The 25,079-nt window shown below is 42.6% G+C and overlaps 1 long non-coding RNA gene across 1 annotated transcript; it reads left to right on the top strand.

Annotated features, from left to right (window-relative positions):
• The first annotated feature begins 1,131 nt into the window (after positions 1-1,131).
• On the top strand, positions 1,132-23,215 carry LOC120448540. The gene is made up of 3 exons (XR_005616112.1): positions 1,132-1,737; positions 9,778-10,277; positions 22,879-23,215. It is a non-coding gene; the product is annotated as an uncharacterized LOC120448540 (long non-coding RNA).
• The last annotated feature ends 1,864 nt before the right edge of the window (positions 23,216-25,079 follow it).

Genomic DNA, 25,079 nt, shown 5'->3' with positions numbered 1-25,079 from the left:
AGAGATAAACCCGGCTATTGATATCCCCTTCCCTGAGCAATGGATCAGATTTCAACTGAACTCATTTCCTGTCCCCAGTCCAGGAGTTGCTATCTCAGCCTGGAGCAGAGGCTCCTCATCCAGAGGCTCTCCAGAATCTGCGATTCGATCGGCTGAGATCAACAAACCGCAGGCGTTCATTCCACCCAGCTGCCGTAAACAAGAGTTGACAACTCCGACCGGCGGGCGAGGGCTAACGTGTTTATTATTATTATTTTATAATTGCCGCCAAGTGGCCGATAAGGGGCCGATGAAATGGCAAAATGGCAAAATGGCAAAACAGAAATGTGCAGTAAACAGAAACCGGCGGGCTAACCAATAGTAAACAAAGGGAGCTCCAGCTTCCTGGGGAGTCAATGGACCAACCCGAGATGAATTAGCTACTCGCCCGAGGCACAAAGAAAATAGAATCGCTGGCAAGTCGTTTTCTATTTATGGCAGCTGAGGAAAATGGGTTCAATGCCTGCCTACAATTCCAGTTTGAGGGGAACTGCATAAGCGAAATCTGCATAAGCCCGAGGAATTATGCGGCATGAGGGGGAGCTCTGAATTCAGAATTAAGAATTCTGATTCCAGGTCCCATATCCCAATGTCTGTCTCTGTAATTGCCCGAATAATTCTCATCTCAGCGCTGGAAAGAAAGAAGACGTGATGCGCATTCGAATTTCGAATCGCACTCAGGCCAAACGCAACATGCTCAACTGCTGAAGTGCTGAGTTGTTTTCATAACTCATCGCAAAGCCGCCGTAAATCACGCCCCAAAAAGAAGGGACCCCCCGGAGGACCACAAGTGCGGGGTTCCAAAGAAGAGGATTCGCCCAGATGAGATGGTCTGATATCCTCGCCGATTCGTGCCAAGGCCAAGTGCCTCATGTCTCATCGCCGAGTGGCTCATCTGGCTGAAGTTCAGGAGAAACAATGTCTAGTACTTCTAACGATCAGTACGAGTAAATCCTGACTTATATATTTGTTTATATATCTATAAAAGGTATTTTAAACCAAGAGTAATTTTAGGCCAATATGACATATGTAAGAGTATAGTTATTCTTTGTATTTCCTGTCTTATATACTAGTAAATACTTCAAACGATCAGTACATTACAGTCTTCTCATTTTTTGGTTGAGTTTCAACTTAAGTTAGGAATATCCAGCCCATCCAGCTTCCTTAGATTATTTTTTGGCAAAATCAGTATGTATCCAAAACAATGATGCTACATGGCAGAGTACCGAAATATGACCGCAATCTGAATAGCCTACGCATTTTGGGGCCGCCAAGGACAACTTGATTGAGTCGCCAACGTATTTCCGGCAGACTTTTGTCTTTTCTCTGCACTTATTAGCCGCTTCCTCTGCACCAGTCTCAAAAATGAAAAAAATAAGTAAAAATGTAAAAAACGACCGCAAACAAAAGAAAGATCTTGGAAAATCAGAGGAGCAGAGCAGCTGGCAGACCATGAACTTTGTCGCTGACGTTGGCATTGCAATTCCCCATATTTCTTTCCCAGATTCCCTTTATTCTTTGTCGCCGATGCACTTGAACGTTTGCCTGCTACCCCGGAGTTGAGTTTATTCTGTCTTGAATTCAGCGGGGGAATCAATGATTGTATGCAGTATCAGGAGTAATGATTGTATGCAGTATCAGGAATGTGAGATAGTCGTGAGTTGGATTTCTTCTCGTACTGGTTATATTATTAAAAAAGTAAGTAAGACTCAATATAATTAACACATCTTCTAAACAATAACTTTATATCAATCCGTGAATTGAATTCAAATGAAAAGAAATTAGCTAAGATTACAGATAAGTTTTGTTTATGAATATCAAACCGAAGGGCTCCTCGAATACCCCTAATCCATTAACGTTAACCGCAGAGCTGGAGGTCCCCGGGGATGATGGGATGATGGGATGTTGGGATGTTGGGATGTTGGGATGTCGGGATCCGCACCCTTGAACTGCCCATTGACCGCTTAATTAGGGCGAGTAAGTACTTTGTTCCGTCATGATCGCGAGTGCCCGCTTCCTCTGGAGATCCCTCGGCTCGCTTTATGGAGGACAATGCCCGAGGCGATCGGCATCTCGATGGTCTCTCCATCGGTCTATGACCTGACACGAGCGTTCACATTTTAATTGTGCTCTGCATATCATTTGATATTAAATATATGCCCATTCGCATATGAATGTATGTACATATGCGGTACAAAGAAAGCAGCCATATATATTACATACAAGAATCGCTGTGATTCCTCGGCCTTTTTCTGATTAAATTCAGCTCGATGATTAAACTTCATCGTATGCGCAAACTTTGCTCATTTCGCTTATTCATAAGAGTTCTACGAAGGTTCTTAAGAAGCTTTGCTGCCTAGAACAACGAGATGTGTTTGGGTTTTTCTAGGGGGTTGAATGACTGACTCACCTCCTTATCTCCCATTCATGGTTATGTGAAGACTTTGAAAAGGCAACGCAATTTGAATAACAATTGAGACATCTCTTTTGTTCCAACCTAATTCTTCTAAAAGTCGGAATGAATTGGATGTCAAAATATAAATTAAATAGAATGTAATGAAACCATAAAATGCCTGGTAACTAATTTGATTTTGCCCCAAAAGTTATAAAACTCCTTAATTTCAATATTCTTATATAGTTAGCATTTTAATGCAAACCAAAATCAGTATGTTATGGGTATAAACTACCGACTATAGAGTATATGTATAAAGGTTAAGGAAATACAGTCTACATCTTCGATTTCCCATTACAGCTCATTGATATTCAACTGATTTTCCCTGCGCCTCATTCGCTGAGCAAATGGAAAACTCAAAGTCACCCATGAAAACCCTTTGGGCACCCCAGCGTCTTCCCAAGTGGTGCGCCCAGAAGTGGCGCTTCACTAATTTGATTCATTCTTATTACGCAGTCAGCACTCGACTGCACTTGACCCTCGGCAATTTGCGTCAATGTCAACGCCCACCCCCCCTCGCTTTGCCCACCCCTCTCTTCACCCCCTCGACGGCGATGGGCAATTACCGTTGTGGGGCAACGATTTCCACGATTGCCACGATTGCCACGATTGCCGGCTGCAGCAATGACCTTGAACATCCAGCGCCAAACGAATGACCTTTCAATGCAGCGCACACTTGCCGTCCCTTTCTGGGGTTTCCACCCAACTGAACCTGTTACTAAAAATAAGCTCGTTGGAAAAGCTCGCCGGCTGAAGGTCAAAAAACCCACCCGGCTGCGGATGGCAACCCTCTCCATTTTCATTCTGTCGAAAGGGGCACATGCAGCGGCCGCGTGCGCAGGTTCAAGTGCAAGGACTCGTGCACCGCGAACCACCCCCTCCTCCACCCCTTTTATACCCCTCTTCCCAGCCACTCGGCCAGCTGTGACCTTGCCACACACCTCGCTGCATTGACGTACCGGCCACGGTCACGGCCATGGCCACGGTCACCATCGCTGTGGGCTGTGCTGCCAACTATGGCACTCGAAAAGCTGGCTACAGCTAGCGTTTTGGGAAGATACTCTTAAAAGGGTAAAGATACTTAATACTTTGGAGTGATATGCTTAGATTATCTTATTATAATATTACTTAGCTATTAATCGTTAATGTTTAATAAAGTCAAATATATATAACTTTATATATACTCGAAAAGCTGGCTACAGCTAGCGTTTTGGGAAGATACTCTTAAAAGGGTAAAGATACTTAATACTTTGGAGTGATATGCTTAGATTATCTTATTATAATATTACTAAGCCATTAATCGTTAATGTTTAAAAAAGTCAAATATATATAACTTTATATATACTCGAAAAGCTGGCTACAGCTAGCGTCTTGGGAAGATACTCTTAAAAGGGTAAAGGTACTTAATACTTTGGAGTGATATGCTTAGATTATCTTATTATAATATTACTAAGCCATTAATCGTTATTGTTTAATAAATTCAAAGTAAGATACTCGTAAAAGTGTAAAGATACAGCTAGCCTTTTGGTATGATACTCGTACAACTGCAGAGATACTTAATACTTTTGAGTGATATGCATTGATTATCTATCTATGTTACTAAACTGTTAATCGTTTATGTTTAATAATATCATGATTAGTTCCGTTCGCTGTTAGCAAATAGTTTAAAAAACTTTTGCTCCACTAAGCACTTATGAAAAACATATTTTATAGAAAAAATGTATTAAAATATTGTTTATATTGAACAAATATATATTCAAAATATATGCGAAAATATGAGTTGATATATTTCAAACAGATAAGGATATAGTAATAAAAAGGCATGTCGAATACAACTTAGCTCGTTCAACTTTTGAGATATCTCATAGAAAAGCAATTAGTTTGTAACTCAGTTTTGGCTTGACAAGAGCTATCGTGGAAACACTGCCCATCCAGCACCTCTTGAATCATCAGCAGCACCACTTTCTAATGGAATCTTGAGCCGGCCGGCCGCTTTGGGAAAGCTTTCTCATGGTCACCGGTGGTCGGCAGTGGCCTGGAACTATTTTTAAGCATTTTCCCTGCCCATTTTCCACCTCCACCTCCGCAGAACAGCGGTTATCCACGTCTGTTGGTCAACTTGGGCAATTTATTTGATTTTAATTGAGACCCAACGAACTGTTCTGGAAAAAAACTCCTGTTGAATAAATGGTTTGACTTGTGGGCGTGAAAAATTGCCTATGATTTTCGGAACGTGGCGTATACTTAATTAATTGTTTTAGGGTAAATGCGGTACATTGAATCGAAAAAGGCGGAAAACTAATTAAACTATATAGCTATGTTTTATAGGTAGACGAATGATTAGGTTTATTTAAGGTTTCTTATAAGATGTTAAATATATAATATAAGAAGATAAATATTAAAATTTTAAGTAAAAATGCAATTGTATCATCTAACAAAATTTTAAAATTAATCGAAATTAAATTATATAAAGGAATCATTGTTATAGTATTGATGAACCTTCAACTGAGAACGACTCTTACGCAATAAAGTGAAGGGCATCTGGGATTTTCGCCCACTACCACCTCTTCACCTTTGCCCCCAAATTCCGGGCACTTATTTCCAAGAAGACAAGTTAATAAAACAAACTTTGACGACGACACGTGGCTTAATTGCATTAAAGGAATATAACTTTGTTGGCATTTTCCACACCAGATTCATCGGCCCTCTCCCTCCCACTGCTCCCCCTCTCCCCCCGCTGATGGTGATAAAAAGCAGCAGAAGCGTCGTCCTTTTGTTGACCTTTAACGATGCCAAAACCTGGGCTAGATGGGCAAAAGAGAGTGGAGCTGCTAAAAGAATCATTTAAAAATCAAATCAAAGTCACGCGCCGCAATGTAATCAGCGGCCAGGAGGTGTGCGAGCGGGATGGAGGGAGTGCGACAGAGATGGGAAGCAGCAGCAGCAGCAGCACAAGGTCAAATGTCAGGATGGCAGCAGGTGCGTAAGAAAGGTCCAGCTGCCTTCGACAATAAGCATCTCCACGCGCCGCAAAGTATGCAAAGACAACGGGGCTAGAGGCATAGGTGTGCGTGTGTGAGTGGGTGAGTGTGTGAGTGTGTGAGTGCGTGGGTGGGTGGGTTGCCATTGGCATTGGCAATGTCAAAGGCAAGGCGCGAAAGAGACAACAGGCTTTAACCTTGAACTTCACCGTTGCCAAGGCAGAAGCTTTCTGACGTCTCCCTCTCGCCGTTGAAGCTTTTACGCTAACCTTGCGACGAAAAGTCCTTGAACGTAGCGTAATGAGAGTGGAAATTTTTTACCACTTATAGGGCGGGGGATGGAAGCCACCCCTATTAAGCTTGCGAAAAGAGAGAGTTCTCCCTTAAGGGGAGTGGCTTCTGGGGAAAAGCTTCGCTTGGGTTGACTGTACCTCGCTGGCATTGGGTAGCTTTCGCCTTGGCATTGCACGCTTTTGAACTTTTACTTTGCCGTGGCTCTCTTTCTACGGGGTTACTGGCTCTCTTTTGCACTCTGCGAAGGCCGAGCGGCAAGTTTGTTGTCATTTCCCGTGGGTGGATGTGAGGCTAGTAGCTAGTGGGTGGTGTGGGTCTTGTGGGTGGTGGCTGGTAAAGCTCCGTTTTCTGTTGCGCATTTCCAAAGTTCGTCATTCACCCCAGTCCCTTTCTCCCGAAAGTGGCACACGCAAATTCAATTTGCATTTCGAAACAAATGGTTGGGGCCAACTATTCTGCAAATGGAAATCGCTTTGAACTATAGCCTAATAACCAGAGTTTTAAACGTGGTTTTAATCTTCCTTTCACACCATTTTGTGCACGGTTACAAGAGATTCAAGCTATTTGTTAACCGATTTTTATGACTCCGCGATGGGCTGTTTTGTGAATGAACTTGGGAAAAAGCTGGAAAATTTGTTGGCCCAGTCAGTGACTGGAAGTTTAAGGGCGCAAGTGGTGGCAATCCGGAACCCGGCCAAGGAAAACTTCCGCACAGAGCCACAAAGTCAGACGGGGCTATTTATAGTCCTGTAGCCCCTAACTCTCATTTTCGGAACCTTTTCCCCAGCTCGTTGTATTTGCACTTGTCAACTTGTTTACTGGCCCTGCTGGAAGTTTCTAATTATTGCGAAAGCCAAACCACAAAACTGTTGTCACGCGAATGGTGAAGCTCAACCTTGACCACCCATAACCTTGGGTGGTTTTCGGTGGTTTTCGGTGCTTTTGCCAGGGTGGAGTTCCAACTGCCTCGAACTAGTTTTCCATAGTCACTAGCCACTAGCGATTAATTCTTATGATACTATCAGGCAGGTAAATGCTTTATTGTACATTTTTGGAAGATGGTTATAATAGAATTTGATTCCATTCTTAGTGGATGTAGTGATTTATGATATGGTGCGTCCTCATAAAGTTTGAAAATTGATTGGAATGTAATTAGATGAACTCTCATAAGCAATATTCCTCTCCATTTTCCAACATTCAATGCCAAGAAGCGATGTGAAGAACATAAATCTGCCTTTCCTTCAGCTGGAAAACAGTTCGCCGAGGAATCATTAGCCAAGCAGCAAGGCAAACATTTACATAAGACAGTGCGCTGTGGCATTAGCTTTCCGCATTTTCCGCTTTTCCTTGCCCTCTTGGGCGAAAAGTTCGCCGCATTTGGCAAGTATTATTTTTGGAAATTTGAACTTATTATCGATTCAATGTCAAGTGTTTGCCCTGAACTTCGGGCGCACTTGTGTGGATTCTGATTCTGATTCGGCTTCCTTGCCACCGAAGTCACCCCATTTTCCAGCTTCCTTCTCTCGTTCCAACACGTGTCCTGGCTTGGCGCTTCCGCATCCTGCTGGTGGTGGGGCATGGAATGCGAGGAGCTGGCACCGGAAAACGGGAGCGGGACTAGGTTCAGATTTTTGGATGCTGCGCAGTTTGTTGTTGGGGGTGGGTGGCTGGCTTTCACCGCCCGCGCAACTTCAAGGTTAACTTCCGGTCCTCAACTTGCCCAATTTTCCTGGGCTTGTGCGGGCGCCACATTGTCCTTACTGCGGCATTATGTAATCCATTTCGGGGTTCCAGCTCCACCAGCTCCATCAGCTCCACCAGCGCCTACTGTTTTTCCTGTTTCCCTGCTTCCCTAAGTTCATTCAACTCGCGCTGCGGTCATAAATCTCTCATTTTTGCCCAGCGAATGGCACATCCTGCTGGGTCAACGACTGCTGGGTCGTTGCCTTCCATACATGTCCTGTTTTTGCTCCACCAGCTCCACCAGCTCCTCCTTGTTTTCCATTTTCTACTCCCTATTTCACTTTGCTTTTCCACTGATGATTACTTTCTGGCGTGCTGTTCCCGTCCTCATGTCTTTGCCATTAAATTGATGAATTAGCGTTTACATATTGGCCAAAGCTTTCGAAAGCCTCCACCAACTCCACCCACTCAAGTCCTTTTCCATTAACATTAACTCGGAAGTTGGAGCTGTCTTTATTATTTCTATGTAAATGTGTGGGCTAGTATTCATGCAAATTGTTCAACTCTAGAAGAGTTCTTGGAACTGGGTAGGTGGACAACATTTGGTTATGTTTTGACCTCTGGGGTGACAGGCTATTGACAAATGTGGGTAGATTAGGTTTATGAGGCAGTGAACATTAACAAATTAAAATAAATTTATGTAACACCATAGGCACTACAATGAGTTTTGCCCTAGAGCTGAAATATGATAACATTTCCAAGCATTTTTGATGATATTTCGATAGCAAACAGATCTTTGCCTCAACTTTTTTTCAACTTTTAGAATCTATCATTAGATTAGAATGATCATATTAAAGCCAACCTCTATTCAAAACTATATATGAGTTTTTATTTGCAGGAAAATATTCCTATCCTTCTCTTCTCTCGTAGAACCTTGCCGGCCAATACTTTAACTTTGTTCACAGGTGTAAATAATCAAAAATATGAATCTGAAATACCATTAATCAAAGAACTCAAATGGTAATTTATTTCTAATGATTAAAAACTGATAGAATAAGTTCCGTGGCAGTGAAATTGAAATTTCAATGTCAGAACTAGAATTGTGTAGCCACTACCGAGTGATTCTAGCCGAAAGGTCAGGGTGAGCAAATGGAGCAAATAGAATCGCATATGGAAAGCGAAACAAAGTAGTGCTGAATGTTTACAAAGAGCGCTGAATCCAAATGGTGGAAGACCACACAATCAATGACCACATGGGACCTGGGAGCAGCCCTACCAATTCCCCCTGCCCACAGCTAATTGCGACTCAATTGTTCTCCGTCCCTCGAAATTGTTTTGGGTCATTTGCCTGACCCGTGAGCACCGCTCGGCGTATTTAGCAGTTCTGGGTGCGTCATCATTAGCGCAGCAATTGTCTCAGTCGCAACTTGGGCGGACATCGGACATTGGTAGTCGGTCATCGGTCGCTGGTCAATGGTCATTGCTCTGCCCCCTTCCAGAAGCTTCCCAGAACCTCCCCTCCCTTCCCCTCTGGATACCACCCTTCAAGTGCCCGCATAATGAGACTATATAGCCACTGGGTAATGTGGGTAATGGTCGCCCTGTCAGCTATTTTCGCTGAACTTGAAACGCCGTCATGCATTGAAGACGTGCAGCGGACTCGATACAATAATACACAAAGCTCAATATATTCTAGGGAAATGCTCTTTCAAAAAGTATTGCAGTTTTGCTTTCATTTCAGAAAACATATCTGCTTGGAGAAAACCAAATATAATATTATATATGGTAATGACTAATATTACTATTTGAAAATATTACAAAAAACTTGAACATAAAATTTCATTTAGTTAAACATATTTATTGTAATTTTTTAAAGCGCTTCAAATATATAACAAGTATGAACTATGTACATATGTACCTAAAAGATACAATTTGTGATGTAAAATATACATACATATATGTATATCTAAATTTCCTTTTGGCATTACTTCCGTGTGCTATGTATGAATGATGTATCTAAAAATTAAGATTTACACATAATTTAATATTTCTAAGAATATATTCATAACATAATATTTAATATATAATGTTTAATATTTCCTCTTAAGCCATTATTCTTTTATGTACATTTGTATTTATATACCTAGGATCGAATAATCCTTTAATAAAAAGCTGTACTTAAGTAGAATACATTTTCATAAATTACGGCTTGACATTGGAAATCTACTGGATGGGTATTTCTTATAAGGGTGTATCGAAATAATTCTTTCAAAAATCTTTGTACATTCATTTATTTATGTATTTAAAAGTGGTGTTTGTTTACTCCAGATCTTCCCCATATATAACGAGACTTCCAGGAAACCAGTCCCGTTGTGTCTGCCGCATTTGGATAATTGCTGAAGCCTTGAAAAATCGACGCGGCAAACCGAGCGCGAATTACATAAAACTTTATTATGACCAGATAAACGCAAGCTTTGCTTCATTTAAGCGAATAAAAAACACGCTCAAGTGGAGCTGCTCACAAAAAACAGACAAGGAAATGGTGAAGTAAACATTTTCGCCGGGTTCTGGTCATGTGCTCGCTGTGTGGTTGGTTCCCAGTTCCCGGTAATATTACGAACTTAACACTTGGTCAGTCCATTGGCCCATGTGCAGCGTGGGAAATGTGGAGGCATTTCGTAGTCGGGAATGAATTGAAATGTGGGTCAAATTCGGATTCATTAGAACTTGCTAGTGTCGCTGGCGATCGAGTTATGTAGATAGGAAGTATCCAAATGAATGTGACTTCCTTATCCGAGAAAAATGGAGTTCCACTGAAAGTGAAACAGGTAAAACTAAAGTTAATCTCTGTGGCCAACATGCATATGTTGGAGATGCAAGATTTTCTAATGGAGTTACATGACTTTTATAAACCAGAATCATGAGTAAATAAATATTTTTGGTTTAAGAATTTAAAGCACCTTTTGATCATTTTACAAGAACGCCTTTTTAAATGTAAACCTTAGATTTAACAATATTTACATTGCTCCAAAAAACATAATTCATAGCATTCTTGCAATCATTTCTTGATCAACCCAATAATCTACTATTCAGTTCCCCACGCCTGTTTTCAAAGTTCATGGCCGTGCCGATACTCATCTGAAGTGAGTAACCCGATACATTTTGGTCTCAAAAATGCAAGTCCAATCCAAATTTGAAGCCTAACTCCTGCACCTCGACGTTTCAGGCATCTGTTGCCGCTCTTGTGGTCTCAATTGGCTTGTTATCCGATACCAGCCCATGCCCTTTTCACCCTGCTTTGGAGATTTTCTCCGGCAAACGTTCACTGACCTCTTTCGGAGGCCGGAGATCCGAAGAAAGTTTTTAGCCCGAAAATGCGTCACTGCCCAAACAGAAAACGCGCGGCCACAGAAGCAACTCGAGTGTGCCACGAAACTGTGAAGAGTGTTTCATAGAAAAATGATACATCATGATCGGCGGCCGATAAAGATCTTCATTAGTCTGGAAACACGGAGCCGAGCCCCAACTCCGAATGGAGACGTAGACTGCTGACTGCTGACTGGGTGACTGGGTGACCCCAATAGGCATTCAAATCTCTCGCTTTGCCTCCGCGGCCCAACTCTCACTTTTCGCCGATCGCAGCTGTCGGTGAAAATCATTCAAATTCGGAATATACATACATATGTCGAAGAGTTGGGGCCAGTTCAACAAACCCCATTGAACTCAATCCGGAGCAATGACACCTCGCCGGACCCTACAATCCGCACTCAAGCTCACTTTCTTTTACGTGCATATGTCCATCCCTGTCGTCCAAACATCTCCCTCTCGCTCTCCCTCCCTTTCGCCTTTGGGGGGCTTACGATTGTCTTATAGAGCCGTTGCCATTGTTGCAACATTTTTCACTTTCTTTTCGGGGATTGACATGTAAGTGCCTTTCTTTGGCGGGATATCGCAGACCACTTATTCTAAGAAACGGTTCTGTTTTATTCACAAAATAATATTGAGTTCATCCAAATCTTTAATCAAATAATATTATTTCGGATGTTTTAGGTTACACTATATATGATCCAATATTACTTACTCCTAAGCTTGAATGCATATTGTTTTCAAACTGATTTCTCAAGTACTGAATGATATTGTATGAATCTTTTAGGTGATTTAGGATGTATTATAAAATGTTATTTGCTTTTAAATATTTTATCAGTACCAAAACTTTGTTAAATTATACATTCAGTTATCTTTTTAAAGAAGGATATTTTCCAATAAATCATAAACTTGCTCATATAGAGAATACTTTTCCTTTGATGATCTTGAGTTTGTTCCAGCTCTCGAGCTCCGTTAAGAGTTGTGATCGACATGTTATAGTTTTCTGATTTGCTTCGCTTTTCGGGACTGCTAATTGCTGGCAGCCACCTACCCGAAACGAGAGTTTGAACTTGCCACTGTTTGACAATGCCCCCAACGTCGCCGCCCCGAAGAAAGGAAAAGAAAGTGTTGAACTTTCGTTGGCTATGTCTCAACTTCTCGAGTCGAGTCGAGTCGAGTGGAGTTCGGTTTCGTTTATTTGGTTCGTGCTTATTGTAGCAAACATTAAATCGCTTTTAATGGAGAGATGCAAAGATTTGGGATTATTCGGTTATTTTCTATTTTCGGCAGCGTGGCATGCCGTGGAAAATGAAAGCGAGGAAAATTGTCTTCGACAGCTGATTGGACTGTTAATCGACATGGGTTAATTGTTGGCCTGGACAGCTGCCAGAACGCGATCCTAAAACTTAATGTCGTTTTAAATGTGTAGATACTTAAACTACCTGCATGTCGGAGCGGAGCCAGTGAACTTTTACTGCCGCTCATCGATGACCGCGAGGGTCATTAAGAAAGTTGCCGGCTGCTCTGGGATAATGCAGATGGGGCATCTGGGATCTTGGATCTCGGAGGGAGTCTCAAGGGCGTTTAGCGGGGAACAGGATGTCGGGACATCTTCATTTCCGTATCGGTGTCTCGGTTTTTATGGCCATCCTTTTGGGCCAACAGCAGTTGCAGTTTTTATGCGCTTGCATAAATGCCTTTTGCTGTCTTCTTGCTTGTTGGCCAAGTTAAGCAGCGTGTCACTGCAGTTTCTGGGTCAGCAACGAGTGAAAGTCACTGCAATCCACAAGGTGTTTTGCATAGCTGGTGAAAGGAGAGAGGGGCTGGGAAAATAATGTCCAAGTTAATCATGCCAATGGGATTAAGCCAGATTAAATGCATACAAAATTCCAAAGCATTACAAGTGAATACATTTTTGTTTACCTAAGCTATATGCTAATATTTTAGTTATAAGCTGATAAGTTTAATATAAACTATAGATAAACACTATTTCATTGTACCTATATTCCAATAATGGGATTGATTCAATTATACAAAAATGATAAGAATTGTAAGAATATTAAACTAAAAACATTCCTCTTGGCGCAGATTTGAATTTTCTTGAAATATAATTACTTTCTGCTAAAACATTTCGTGTAGCCAGTCCAATGCAATAATTAAAGGCAATTGCCTGGTTCTTAAAATATTTCCCCAAATTAGCATTTCGCACTCGGCTCTTTGCAGCCCCATTACCCAGAGTTTTAATTAACCCAGGGAAAGGGCGAAATGAAGTACACTTTTACCAGGCGAATTACAAATTCTTGGTCTGCTTACTCCGCTCACAAAAGAAGAAACAAAAGTGAAATGGAAATGGAAATGGAAATGGAAATGAAAATAACTCCCCATATAACACCGTTCCAAGCAACCACTTCTGGCATAATTAACTCAATTAATGGCAGAGCCAAAAGTCGGCTGAAAAGAAACTCTTATTTTCTTCTCCATCTCCCTTTTTTTTATATTTTTGTATTTAAGAATTCTGCAGCACGTTCCTTGGCTCCAAACGCTGATTTTCAGTTTCTTTGCTTGCCGTTAAACATTTGAACTTTTGGAGCTGCCAAAAACGAGGTCATCACCAATCGCTGGGAATACAAAATTTCACTCTCATTATTGAGATGTCTTTGGTGATGGCTTTCATCAATTGTTGTCTAACAAATTGTCATTATTAATGATCGGGCTGAAAAAAGCATTCAATATGGTTAAAAGTGAAAACAGTTGACAAAACGAAAGAAATTTGAAGAATTGTGGCCGGCAGAGTGAGCCAAAAGGAAAAAGACAAAAGTAATAGAAGAGAAAGAAAGAAATACACTTTCGCTTTTGCTTTCAATTTCATTTCCAACGGCGGATCTGCCATCTCTTTCTCTTTCTCTTTTTCCAGCTCCATCTCTTTCCTGCTCTGATTGCCGGTCGCGCATGCGCAGAAACTTAATGCGCGGCACGAGTTTCCTACAGCTACATATATGCATATATGTACATCTGCATACATTATGTATATATTATATATCCGTTTGGTCTGAAATGATTTTTTCCCTCGTCTGCTTGCTCGGCCAATTGGGCTATGTAATGAACGTTGATTGCCCGTTTGAAAAGCGCGCTTTACGAGTATTTTTATAAGCAGATCGAACAAGATGGGTCAATGAACTGGCAATATACAGATGTAACTATTAAGAGCTAATTATCAAAAAAAAAAAAATAAACACGAATTTGAAACATGTACTTAAGCAAGCTGTTTAAAATTATGGAAGTGGTGCACAATTTATGTCTGATTAGAACCAATTTTTTTGATTGCTTTAATTAAATTATTGTGTGCAATAGGTGAGTTGTTAATGCCGAATATTTAACAAGAAAAAGCACACTTATATTTTAATTTAACAATTATCCAAATGGTAACTTACAAATGTGTAATCAGAAACCAATACATATTTACGCACATTTAGCTAACATAATTTGTTGAATAATTTTGTAAAATAAAAAGTAGTACTTAATATTAACACAGCCATATATACATAAATGTAAGATTTTACTAATACAAAAAACGAAATACGACCTAAAATATATATTAGTAGATTTTTTTCTAGGCCAGCAAGTGATCTATTTAGCCAATCTTCGGAAGCCAGCCGTTTTAGCCGAGACCTTTTGCCTGATCTTGCCGAAAGGCTGGCGGCACAGCAAATTGTTTCATGTTCATGTTGATTTTCATGTTCGTGAACAGCAAACGCTTTTCAGTACGCGTGCATTTAAGGTTAATTCGCATAATTCATTGCAAAGACCCTCGGCGGCAATTATGAGGTTATTCAAGCACACACAGATCGCCGTTTTGTCGTTGTTGGTTTGTCGCGCTCGCCGAGCATTGAGCTTGGGACTTGGAGCTCATGGAACATGGCCAATGGCGCCGACTTGGCCCGGAGGAGCCGGCGGAGTGGGGCACTGCCGGAGTGGGTGTTTGCCCGCCTCGAACGTCACTTGCTAATTGTCTCTGACCTTTTTTGGCATTTTTTTTGTCATTTTTTTTGTCAGTAGCCAGGCACGCCGAGCGCATAAAAAATCACTGCCAAATCAGCGAAACTAAAAGGAAATACACGTACGCAAAAATTTAAAAATTCAAAAACTCAACCAAAGAAGTCCAAAGCAGCCCAAAGAAACTGAAACCAAAAGTTGTCCCTCAATTGGGTTAGCAGACGGCGCTTTCGTTTCCAGCGTTCATTGACATTTTTCCCCATTCCCAGTACAGCAATTCAACTCTTACATATTTCTGCATGCAGCCCGTCGAGTGCAGCATGTGAAAAGAAAGTACAAATTTTGGTTCCGCTCCAGTTACGCGCAGTGGGGCTACTTATGGGCTTGAGGGCCCTCGCCTTCTCTTTCCTCGCGAAGTTCAAAAACCCCGAAAGAGTTTCACTTTCGCTGGCTGCCGTTGCGCAGGCGCGCAGACACAGCTGGCTTATGTTGGGGCATTTTGAGTTTTTTGGAGCCAGGAGAAACTTTTGGGGCTGCGAAGCGCAGGTTATTGACTCCCCGAAATAGCCTCACGTGAGGCTGTGAATTAAAAATCCAAACATTTATAATTGCTGTTCACTAACCGGCCGAAAAGCGGCCTAAAGCACCAAGTCGATTGGAGGCCAGCAGAACGAGCCGAGGATGAGTGCACTGCGAAAAAGATTACCAACTCTGGGGACAGCTTAAAATTAGTTTTGGATTTGAAAAATGATTTTACTAAGATGGAAAATTAAATGAATATTTATTAGGCGCATCAACATAGGTTAAATCAATCTGTAAGCAGACCAAGTACTATTTTTTCGTACATTTAGCATACTTTGGCTTTAAACTACACATTAGTCTAGGATACTAGGATACATTAGCAAGCATACTTAGTATTTTGCAGTGTGATGACTGATCGCCCTGAACTTCTGTCATCGATGACTGCCAAATACAAAGTACCGACTGTAGTTCAGTCGACAAGCAAATGTCGCCGCAACTAATTCACAAATGGCCGGGCAGTTAACTGAAATAGTTTTCGCCTTGATTTAAGGTTAGCGCAAAGCAAAAATCATTTACAGTTTCGGTCTCGATTTCAGTTGCGTTTTGCTCGCTTCGATTTTGACATAAACAGAGACTAAACATGGCAGATTTTATGTGGGAAACCTCCAAAATATTTATGCCCGGCTGGCTCACAATTTTTTTTTGTATTTGTATTTGTATTTTTATTTCGCTTTCAATGTTTGCGATATGTAAATGGGGTCAGTTGCAAAAAGTCGCGTGCTCAGTGCGTTTTTCAGGGGCGCAAAAACGCGCGCGATTTTCAGCCGCTTTTTCTGCTCAGGGCTGACAAATTTCTCCTTCATTTCACTGGTGTTTCTGATTCGGTTTCGTTTTCGGTTTTCTTGCAAAGTCCGTTGACTTTCGTTTTCATAAGCGAAAGTGTACTCCATTTACTTTAAACTTGCCTTGTTTTTGTTGCATTTCTTTCGGGCCAAACGGGTTTTTGCGCCGTTTTGCGTTTTCTGGGTCAGCGAAGAGTTTGAGTGTGGAAAGTGCTTTTTGTGGGGGAAATGGAAGCGAATGTCAATTATTTGATATTTGGACATTTGAATTATCGCTAGAGGAAAGGGAGTTCGAGTTCGAGTTGGAGTTGAGTGAACTCTGGGCGAGAGAAACTCCGGCTCGAATGCAAAGAAAGTGAATTTCAGTTGCGGTCTGCACACACAGAAATTGGGTCGTACCAACCTGGTTTTGGTTTTTACCCCTTCCCTTCTTGCCATCCACTTATTGGTGTAACAAATTGATGGCGCTTAGAGCCGGTTAATGTCGTTTACTTTCGGTCTGAGCTTTTTGTTTCTTTCAGTTTGCCGGCGTGTTGGACGTGGCACAGCGAAAAGTGAAATTATCTTATTTATGAGCGTTCAATTTGATTTTCATGCATTTGCGCCTAAATTAACGTACGCTTTTTCGTGTATTTATTGGCCTGGCCGCAATAGTTAATGGCTAAGTTTGATAACCCCCCCCTACTGGTACTCATAAATGTTGGGTTTGATATGTTTTCTCTTTTGAGCTGATCAGATATTATTTCTAATTTTATTAAGATTTAGACTTATACTATTTGGTAACCACATTTGTTTTATTTCTACATTTGTTTTATTTCCTATTTATGTGGTTAGCTTAAGTAATCTTTTTCTCTGCTTTGTCAAACTAAGGGTGGCTGCCCAATCCTTTCTTTATTACTGCATGATGACAAGTGCAGGGACTTGATAAATGGTAAGCTTTATGGGATGAGCGATGGCCACCATTTACTGCCAAAATCCGGGTTGGGTCGACCTCAATTCACGCATAAAATCTGCAATCAAATGTAAATAGGAAAAGCTTATAAGCTCGCCGGGCTTCAATATTGGGGATATAAAAAACGCCGAGCTTTGCACAGGACCCGAAAAGGAATGTATTTGCGGCAGGCTCACATCATCGGGGGTGGTTTCACTGGGACAAAATGGTGCCAAGGATGGGGAGTGTTGAAGACATTGTCACGTATACGCCGCGTATGCCAGCAATTATGTATGTAAACGAGGGCATTTCGGTGGGCCGTATTCGAGTTAAACAAAATAAACCGAAGGTTACTGCGCCTAATAACATAAAGAGCGCCTTGTGGCAGGAGTGGGAGGAACACTGGAGTTGCCCGATGCGCAATTTCATCAGTTGATGAGTCAGTTGATGGGCTGGAGCCCCACCATTATGTTGGGTGGCTTGGGCGTTGCCCTTCGAAGAACCCCGCCCACTGCTTATGTGCGCGTGGGCTAAAATATGCAGCCTAATATCAGGTAAAGAAAGGTTATTATTTCGCCCAACCACCCACCCATCAATCAATTTTCTGGCCACCCAGCACCCACCCACTTGTGTCCATTGTCTGTCTGCCTCTTTCTACCCACTCGCTCGCAGTTCAAGGTCGTCGGTATCCTCATTACCCGGAAAATTAGTTGGGCTGCGCCCAACGCCTTTCCCTAAATGCGTCGCAGTCCAGAATGCCTCGATTCGGCTTGGGTCAATTTTCCACCACATATTTTTCCACACAAAAAAGTGTGTTTTGCATAAGTACTTATGTTATATATATAAATTCCGCTGGCAAATACATATTTTATTGCGGAGGCCATCTCACACATTTTGTGTACTTGCGAGTCCCTCGAAAAGCGCATGTTATGATTTGTGCCACAGTAATTTCACTTAAATGGTTTACTATGTGGCTGAATGGCCATTATAGTTTTATATTTTCTCGCTGTGCACTGCTCGACTAGCTGATAGTCTGTAATTATTTAGCGTGGGCGTTTACAATGTTTACGGCGCCATCATATTGTTGTGGGTGTTTTCAGTTTGTGCTCGGTTCTTTTCGGTTTTGGACTGTCATTATGGAGGCCCCATTAAAATTCCTGTGCGGCAATTGCCACTTCTCCCGAAATGTCTGATGCATTTTTAAGGCGAAATGGGTTGGGCTGCCACGCCCCTCCAAGGGAAGATGCCGGCGACACACTCGAAAATGGGTTTATTATGTTGACAGGCAATGCAATTTTCACTTTCCGCAAGAAGACGAGCAATTCGCTATATATACATTGGTTTATTGCTGGATTTAATAATACATAGATCATTATGGTTGTCGTTATGAACGGCAGCTTAGAACCTTATGATACCTGTGTAAATTCTATTAAGATACTCTATATTTCATCACGATATAGGTATTTGTTGCCTTCATATCGATTAATAATTGAATACTCATGAACTTTCCGCCCTATAATCAAGACCGATTGCTTTCATGTTTATTTTGGTTATGTGCAGGTATTAATTTGAATAAACCAAAGAAAATCTGAAGGATGTCAGACCCCAGTAAACTCCTCTGACAGGCTATGGCCTTATAAATAAACCCATTGGCACTCGTCCTTGAGCTTCTCGAGCTTAGGGCGCCGCCCTCTTTTATGGCTGCTCCCACTTCCCTCCCCCGTCGCCCTTTTCAGAGGGACATTCGAGAATAGAGGATGGCAACCAACTGTTGCCACCGATAAATGACTGGCGACAGCCGACACTTGGGGCTGCCTTTTGGGGCTGGGCAGATAGGATTTGGGGATGGGGATACGGCGCCGCCTGTCTCCGATCTGCGCTACTTGCCAAGGACATTGGAGCAATAAAAAATGCGCATACTATTTGACAGACTGAGGCTTCAAATATAGAAATGGAAAAGGAAAAGAAAGAAACAAAAAAACATGGAAAAAATGGGAGAAATATAGTAAGTAGGTGGGTGTTTGGCCCAACGCCGCTATTAGCAATGCAAAGCTATGGCAAACATTTTCAATGTCATGGGTCTTCCATTTCTTACCCATTCAGGAAGTGCTGTTCAATATGCCAACGTCACCCCTTCTATCCAAAATGTCTCGCAGCGACTGAATAAAATGAATATAGCGATCACTTGATCCCTCAGAAGTGTTTAATGCATTCGAAGATCGAGTGCGACAGGAAACAGTCAATGAAAAAAATAAAATGAAACAGTTACGTATAATAAATAGAGTTTAATTTATACCCCCTGCCAACAGGGCGGTGCGGAATAATGTGGAATTTATTGTACAGCCGAGGACTGATTTGCAATCGATTGAATGGAGCTTAAAATAAACTAAAATATTCGATTTCATGAAGGACCTGAAGCAATTGTCCTAGGTCCGATGAAAGTGCTTATATTAATGACTTTTACCTTCCTACAAATTCACTAATTACTCATTTTTGCTAGCACGGAAAAATGATTCAAACCCCTTCTAATTCCCCATAAAAAAGGTTAGTCACTGCAGAAATTTGTATATTCCCTCCAGAACAGATTTCCCAATTACTTTCCGACTTTTTCCATACAAGTGTTCTTACACAACTTGGCATGCAACTCACGTCGCCAGATGATCATAAAGTGTCTTCATTTATCAAGGCAACCAAAGCAAACAAAATCCCCCACCTTCGCAGCGAATCAATAATCTCCATCAAAGTATCGAACGTAATAAGAGACTCGAGTGGCCGAGCGGCGAATTTAAATATTTATCCCAGCAACCTCAGATGAATTGTATCTCATTCCCCACTCGATGCTTCGTTCGTTCGCTCATGAACTGAGATTTTATGCGTAATTTGATTTATTCTACATAGCCGGAATATAGAACTATAATTTCGCATTTTGCCATGTGCCAGTTCAGAACCGAGACATAAGTGGCCTTCGCGTTGCATAAGTTGCACCGAAGGTCTCGCGCTGGAAGTTACAACAAGAGGGTACGCTGTAGTCGAGTTTCTCGACTATCTGATACCCGTTACTCAGCGGGGTGCTACCGCACCAAAAACTGTCAGTGTGGAAATTTCTCCTCTGCACTTCCACTAGCTGAGTAACGGGTATCAGATAGTCTGGGAACTCGACTATAGCGTTCTCTCTTGTTTTTTATCAATTTTTATGAGCGGGTGCTGCGTGCGGGGTGCTGGGTGCTACGTGCGGGGTGCGGGGTGCTGGGTGCGGGGTGCTGCGTGCGGGGTGCTGCGTGCGGGGTCCGGTGTGCGGGGTGTGGGGTCCGGGGTGCTTCGTGCGGGGTCCGGGGTGCGGGGTCGGGTGCGGGGTCCGGGTGGGGGGTCGGGGGTGCGGGGTGTGGGGTCCGGGGTGCTTTGTGCGGGGTGCTGGGTGCTGCGTGCGGGGTGCTGGGTGCGGGGTCCGGGGTGTGTGGTCCGGGGTGCGGGGTGTGGGGTCCGTGGTGCGGGGTGTGGGGTCCGGGTGCGGGGTGCGGGGTGCGGGGTCCGGGGTGCGGGGTCCGGGTGCGGGGTCCGGGGTGCGGGGTGTGGGGTCCGGGGTGCGGGGTGGGGTCCGGGTGCGGGGTGGGGTCCGGGTGCGGGGTGTGCGGTGCGGGGTCCGGGGTGCGGGGTCCGGGGTGCGGGGTGCTGCGTGCGGGGTCCGGGGTCGGGGTGCTGCGTGCGGGGTCCGGGTGCGGGGTGCGGGGTCCGGGGTGCGGGGTCCGGGGTGTGGGGTCCGGGGTGCGCGGTGCTGCGTGCGGGGTCCGGGGTGCGGGGTCCGGGGTGCGTGGTGCGGTGTGGGGTCCGGGGTGCGGGGTCCGGGGTGCGGGGTCCGTGGTCCGGGGTGCGGGGGGCTGGGTGCGGAGTTCATATGATTAAATACATGTTTTTTGGCAAAACGAGTATACTCTACGAGTAACGGGTATAAAAATACATTTTGAACATTAAAACATTTTGCATTTGGCCTGATCGGATTTCTGCCTTCATTACCAGCACATGCAGATGATATAGTGAGTTCCTAAACTTATACAAGTAAAGTTTCTAACATCTCCTCCTGGCAATGTCACTTTATCCCTGTTTAACCCTTATCAATAAAAGGGGTCCCTGGACTTAATATTTGTAGTATAAAACTGTAAAAACTTTGTATTGTTATACCCGTTACTCGTGAAGAAAAAGGGTATACTATACTCGTTTAAAAGTATGAAACAGGCAGAAGAAAGCGTTTACGACCATATAAAGTATGTATATTCTTGATAAGGATCAATAGCCGAGTCGATCTGGCCATGTCCGTTTGTCCGCTCGTCTGTCCGTCCGTCTGTCCGTATGAACGCCTCGATCTCAGGAACTATACAATCTAGAATGTTGGGACTAAGCATGCAGCTTCCATTTGCTTCCAAGAAAAATGTTTTCATATTTTTTTAATTTTTAATAAGTCTTGTAAATTTCTATCGATTTGTCAAATATTTGCTACGCCCACAAGCAGCCCAAAACTAAAACTAACACCAATTTTTTTGTTTTTATTTAATTTTTTTTTACCGATATTCCAGAAAATGATAAAACTTTTCGTTAGCACTTCCACTACCTGAGTATCGGGTATCTGATAGTAGAACTCGACTATAGCATTCTCTCTTATTTTTTAATTATCAGAGAGCACATTGTCAAATTGTGGTAAGTGTGTGCATTCTGTATGTGCCAGAAATCCCCATTTCCCTAAAAGTGAGGAGGGGGATTTTTAAGCAGCCCTGATATTCTAATTCTATTGCCTAACAACTACTATAAAGTACAACATCAGCAGATTCGTCACTCATTTGTTTCGTTACATTGACTTGAGTGGTAAAATACTCTAGAAAGTGAAGAGAGATTGCCTAATTCCGTGCTATAATTTTTCAAAGTTTTAAAAATACTTAAAAAAAAAATATTTCTTAAATTTATAATGTAATAAAAGCTTCTAAAAAATTGATTGGTCTTAAGATATGTTAACTTATTGTTTGGTAAATTAATATTTGAACTGTTAAGCTATGTGCCTAAATTTCAGGCATTATTTTCCCTATTTTTTTTTTTTGATGGACGTTGTTTCATCAGTCGCCTTTTGCTTTTATGGCCAGCTCTCAACTTTGACCTTGAGTCCTCGAATTAAAATGGAGCGCTGTGGCGATGGATTCGCCCAGTCCGGGATTCCTCGACCAAATGCGACTCTCGTAAAATGCCCTCCACAAAATTCCCGACGCAATTTTTATATCTACGGAGGAACAGAGGGCGAGCTGTAATTGTAATTGTGTAAATAGCAAACCGCTCCGGGTTATTGGCTTGTGTGGGTTTCCGTGGGGCTGGAGCTCGTGTGTTTTGCTTTTGTTGCTTTTCCATGCGGTTGTTTGCCTTGGCAGCCGACCCCCCCAAAAAGGGGGGATGTTTGCGCGCGGCGCCCATGTTTGCTTAATATTTGTAAAATTAACTGGAATCGCCGCAAGGGGCAAGTCCAACAGGACCGGCCACTTGGTGTGGAATTCTTATTAACTGCACTCCGGCGGGCAGCTGAAGGAGAACTTCAGTGGCTCTTGCCCAACAATGGCTCTTTAATTGGAGCTTACTTTAGTAGCCGTATTTCTAGCAGAGAAATCCATTCAACAATTAGGAAGACCAATATTTTCCATTCGAATATGATATTGAGTAAAATTTAAAAATATTTCCTTGCTATTATTATCTAATGCAGGCAATCTAAGCCCAGCTACAAAACATTTTGCTCTCTTCTTTCAGATAGGACCAATTCATAACCAATGTCCACGCTTGGAACTCCAGTACGGGCATTGTTGAATGAGCGTAGGAGTCGCATCCACTGCAAACCCAAGGACCCTGAAAAAGGAAGGGGCCGAGCTGAGGTCTCGAATTCCCGAATGTGCGCCACGTGTAAATAAGCAATCAAGCAAGTCAAGCACCACCGCCCACCCATCCTGCGCCCACGTGGCAGGATGCCACTTGGCAGATAGCGGGACAGGAGCGGGACACTGGCGAGAATAGGGATGTGGCAGTGTGGATGTGTTCGGTCTTGAGTCCCGGTCTGGGGACTGCCGGAGGGTCCCAGCTGAAACCGCCAGGCATGCAATGTTATTGTCAAGGACATTTCAATACAAACCACGCGTCGTATCTCGTCGTCGCAGTCGTCGAACCCCGAAAGCCCCCAGCCCAATTTGTTTGCCAAGCTCTGGGTGTCCTTTTCTCCTCGCTTCTGCTCTCCCAGGATGCTGCGGCATTGCCTTTGACCTTTCTGAAGGAGATTTTCCGAGCACTCGATGTGGCTGCTCTGCTGATTGCACAAGGATGAATGAAATATCCACGGGGGATAAACGGGGCTAATCGCTGGAAATAGAAACCTAACATCTTGAACTGGGAAAACCTCTAATCGAATTCAGTTGATTATTTCGCAAAGTAAATGATTCGAATTAATGAACTTTTTTTATTTACTAAATATATAACTAAGCTATAAGCTATGAACTATAAGAAAATATAATAAATAACATAAATGCTATTTTGCTGCCTTAAATGTTATCAGTGATGGTAACATATATATATTTCAATCTTTTGTACTTTTGATTTTGATATATATATTTCATTTTGTACTTTTGAGCTCAGCTGCAAATAAGGATACTCTGCACCGCAACACTTTTCGATTTAGTGGAAATTGCCATTCGGTTGACACAGAGACGCAAACACTTTGAAAAAGCCAAGGAATATCGGGAGGATTCCTAATTCTGTTTACACTACTCAGCAAGCAGCGAAAACAAATCGAGGGAAGTGTCTCAAAATAAATTTGCATAGAATCAGAAATCACTTAGCCACCACACACGCCGCCCAAGGAGTAAATGTGGGCATATGAAAAGGAGCGCGTGTCGGTAATCAAGTGCGAAGCAGAATAAGATGAAAAACCGGGGGATGGAAATAAGGGGGGTGTGGGGTGAGGGAATGAGGCATGAAAAGTAAATGGAAAACTCGACCCAGGGCGGGAGGACCTCTGACCCCGTGGGCAGGCGCGTGCAACACTTGTCAGCGTGACCTTGCCAGCTGTCAATGCCATTCGGGCTCCACTCGTGCTCCACTCGTGTGATGTGCTCCATCCACCGTGATCCTGTTTTGTGTAATTTGCGCGCTTAGCATATTTTAAGGCACTCCAAAGTTTTTGGCACATTTATTGTGTTTGCCTCCACACCCCTCGATTTTACGACCATCCCCAGCGGAGGCCATCAAATGCTTATGCGGGCAACAAAGGGTTAACTTGGACTGCTGTCGATGGCAGACTGCTTTTGGGATCAAGTGGGGTTCATAGAGGGGTTCAAGAGGGTGTTCATGGCAACCTGTAACGCTATTTTGAAGTACAGCATTGGTACTCAGGGTAAACAATAGCCTCGTCCCATTTTCCTTATTATACATATTGCCTACTTTCGGGTTATCACATCTCTTTAAATGCATCTAGAAAGTTAATCGGAATCGGTGTATTCGAAAAATATATTTTTTTGTGATAGGGGTTCTAAGCTGTAAATAAAACATGATCGCTTTAAATTTAAATAATCAATAATCAATAATCGCAGTCTGCATGACGTAAAATCGCTTGTTCTTCAGGACCACAGAAAATTAAACTCCAGGCCTGATAAATAAATGAATAATAATTTTTCTTAGTTCGATAAGCTAACCAGAAAACGATAAGCTTTGCGAGAAATGCAATAATATATATTACAAATCATTATAATTTCCTTTAAAGTAAGCCACTAGTTTGCCCTTTCCTGCTAATATGAGCTCATTTTAAAAATCGTCTGATAATCTAAGGTCAACTGAATATATTTCATACTTTTAATTCAGTCCCTGTGAATCAGTTTATAAAGAAAGCAAATTACTCATACGCCACCGATACCGCTGCTGTTTTCCTCCGCTCCTCACTCTCTCTCTCTCTCTCTCTCGCTCTGTCT

This window comes from Drosophila santomea, chromosome 3L, assembly GCF_016746245.2.
Source record: "Drosophila santomea strain STO CAGO 1482 chromosome 3L, Prin_Dsan_1.1, whole genome shotgun sequence".
In the NCBI taxonomy this organism is placed as follows: domain Eukaryota; kingdom Metazoa; phylum Arthropoda; class Insecta; order Diptera; family Drosophilidae; genus Drosophila; species Drosophila santomea.
Note: the sequence above shows the minus strand (reverse complement) of the source record. Positions and strands in the feature narration are given on the sequence as shown.